Below are 3,737 nucleotides of genomic sequence, written 5' to 3'. Positions count from 1 at the left end.
TAAAAAAAAAAAATTAACATTGTTATCTATGATTCATCCTACTTTACTTAGAAACTTGTTTTTAGTTTTTGTTTTGTTGGTTTGGGTTGGGTTTGTGCTGGGGTTTTCTGTTCGGTTGGTTTGGTTTTGGTTTTGTGTGTTCGTTTTGTTTTCCAGAGGGCATAGTTTTAAGTTTCTTGCATTATACATCCTTAATGTCAGTTGACACTGCTTCAAGACAGGTAAGTAAAGTGTAAGAACTAACTGGTATATGAACCATAAGGTTTGTGCAAGATAATTTGAGTATGGAGAAGACATAAGCATGACATAAGCAGTAAATAGTATGTCTGAGTGTCCCTCACAAGGACCTGACTGACAGTCACAGCATGTCTTGTGTTTAAGGATAAAAATAATATTTTATATGTTTCTCTATTGTTCATTTCCTTCCCTGTCATTCAGTAACTACTCATGGTTCAAGAGTTCCCTTCCATGACACCTCAGCATGGCAAACACCCTAGGAAATGTGATTCTGAGAGACAAAGCTTTGGTTCAGTCACCAGGGAGCACAAACCTGTTTATGAAACATGAAATTAGCAGTTTGGGTTTCCCAGCTGGTCTGTTACAAAGCAGAGTTTCTGTTTCTCCTAAATCAAATAACAGCTACATCCAGAGCAGGGATTAAGCCAATTCAGACCTTGTTTACTGTGTATAATTTCAAATAATGAAAATTATACAGGATTATATAACATCTCCTTTCTCCTCACTGCTACCTTAGCAAAAAGTGCTCCCTGCAGGGAACAAGGGAAGAGCTATCAGTCCTTTGTGACGGAGAGGCCAACACTCTTGCAGTCGCTGGACATTCGCATGGCAGGAAGGTAAGTCCTTCCGAATCAGGGGCAGGAACAGCACAGAGGATGATTTTGCTAACTAGAACAGTTTCATTCAGGGCTATCTGACCAGCACCCCTGCTAATTTCTTAATTTGACACAGCCCTACAGTTTTAGGTGTGGTTCCAGTAGGACTGCTTTCCTCGTCCTTAACATTTCAGATGCCACTGCAAAGCTGCTTTTATTTCTTTATTTTTTAACCATACCTTCAACAGGGCCCATCCCTCACAGTCTCTGGCATGAACAGCACTTCTCCATGTCCTGCATCTGAAGCATTGGATTCAGTTGCCTAAACATCTACAGACCCTGGAAAACATGCACCATGTCTGCAGTGCCAAATGGAGGCCAGACAGCATTTCCTAGGGAATGTAAAGTGGCATTAGGAATCTAAGTCTAGGGAGTGGAATTCTACCCATGGACACACAGATTTATCTGTGACGGTTAAGCTGCACCATCTCTTTGGCAGTAGCTAAAGCTTGAAAAGACAAGAACCCAATGGGAAAGGGTCTTTGAATAGATTAGAAATTTATACATGAAATGGATGTCCTGACATTTCCACCTAATTTATTTCCATTTATGCATATGTCATATCCATATTAAGGCAATTATAGGAACACATAATTGAATAATGAGACTGAAATCACCACAGGAACACTCTTCAGTATAATATGCTGACATTTGATTATACCTGTTTTTAAACAAGCAAGCTATTTCCTAAATCCAAATGATGGGGTTTGTGGTTTGTTTTATCCTTTGTTTGTTGGGTGTTTTTGTTTTTGTTGTTGTTGTTTTGTTTGTTTGTCTGTTTCTTAGGGAGATGGATTTTCACTTCTAAAACCAAACAGAAAATAAATAGAAAAAGAATTGTTAAACATGGCAGAATCATCCAAGGAGATAAAATAAAGCTGAAGCTGAGATCAAGTGGATATAGTGTGAGTCTGTGTGTGTGATAAGCCAGTCTCAGGTGTGATGTTGCTCAAAGATGAGCAATGATACATAGATCCAATTAAGTGATTTTTTTTTAATAACAGGATAACTTAATATACTTTGGTTTAAGTGACAATAGAGATGAACAGTCATTGAAAGGACAAATCTCAAAGTTAACCTTGCATAAATTAGCTAAGAATTTGGACCTTGATCTAGGTCTATTCAAATGAAATATTCTAAAGTTCTAATGAGTGTAATTGCCATTCATTTCCAGTTATCTGTAGAAAAAGAAATCTTGGCCCAGACTGTATTGCAGCAACACTTGGCAAGAACATATCTATGAATAGGAAAATCACCTGCCTGGATGCTGATTTTGTTTTCATGGAAGGTTTCTATATTTCATAATCATTGGATCAGTGAGTGTCCTCTTAATTACGGCATAGTCATACTAAGTCCCCATAGGTGAGAAACCCACCTTAATGGAACCATCTCTGCAAGAATCCTTCTGGAGCAGTGATGACCTTATCAGCATCATTTGGGCTACAATTTTTATTTGTTTGGAATTAAATCCAAATGCCAAGCACATGATTCTTAACATAGGCTCCAGCTCCAGGGCGTAAAATGCAGATGGCTTTATCCTTCACACCTTCTACTTACTTTATTAGGAAACCTGGATAGTTAAGAGGAAAGCATTAAAAAGAGCAGTTGGTGAAATCATGGGAATCTGTGCTTGGCCTCTCACCCAGGGTGGTGAGGGTTGATTGCAGCTGAAGCTGCCCAGAAATCCTGAGGAAGACTGCTGGTAGACAACCAGGAAAGATCACCCTGAGATGGTGCTGAGACACAGTCAGGGTGCACACCCAAATGTGGCAGCTTAGAAACACTTGTGAGTTCATCAACTGAGAAAGAACAGCAGAATTTCAGACTCATCTTGAGTTACTATTTAATCTATCAAATTTCTGGTGAGCATTTAATGATGTATAGATTGGGTAACAGATAAGAACCCATGATCTGACCTGCTGAGCAAGCTCGCCTTCTTCCTGTACATACAGGTCTGGAGTCTTCAGTCAAGTATGGTTGCTGCCCTAGCACTATCTTACTGGAAAACTATTCCTCAGTAAATCAGGTCAGGATAAAGCTGATCCTTTGATAATACAGCACTATGCACTTACACACTTCTTCATTTCTTTCTCCTCCTTACCCATCACCATTGCATGGCTGCTTCAGAGGGCCAGGACTGTGCATTATCAGCACAAGGCAGAGGTTTCACCTGCTCTAGAATGAGGACGACAAGTGGTCTAGAAGTTGATCCACAACTGCTTCACAAGTTTTCAGCCACGAGTAAACCTGGTAGGTGAATTTCCATGCCCTAACTTAATACCTCCTGGACCTGTGAGGCAGGTCAAAGCTTTAATGCTAGTGGGCTATATCACAAACAGTAATCCTTTAAAGTTGCTGGAATTGCACATGGTCAAAGCACAAGACTGGCAAGCAGAAGTGCTGCCATTCTCTTCAGGCTTTAGCAAATGAACAAGTGGTATGGCTCCCTTGCTCCTCAGTTTCCCTTCTTTCAGAGTAACTGACAATATCAGCCTACCTTGTAGATAATTTATGAAGATTCAACATTTCCTTTTCATAGAGCAATTCGAAATCCTGGGGTGATGGATACTAACAAGCCCTCATATATGATAATACACTTAATTTTAAATCAGAAGACACTATGTGCATTTCGAGAACTCTCATAGCAACATGATTCATTGAAATAGCTAATAAATTGCAAGCATTTTTTTAATTATTCCAAGTTTCTGAGGTATATTTTTTCAGTTACATTAAGTTATGCAGTGAAACAGTCAATAACTGTTACTGCATCCTCATTTTCAGTTTATGATAGGTCTGTAGAGGAATGCAAGGAATAGATATTCCTCATCATTAAAGACTTCGAGA

Source organism: Streptopelia decaocto, assembly GCF_964273445.1.
Source record: "Streptopelia decaocto genome assembly, chromosome: 7".
Classification (NCBI taxonomy): domain Eukaryota; kingdom Metazoa; phylum Chordata; class Aves; order Columbiformes; family Columbidae; genus Streptopelia; species Streptopelia decaocto.
The sequence above is the reverse complement of the archived record's forward strand: the minus strand, read 5'-3'. Positions refer to the sequence as shown.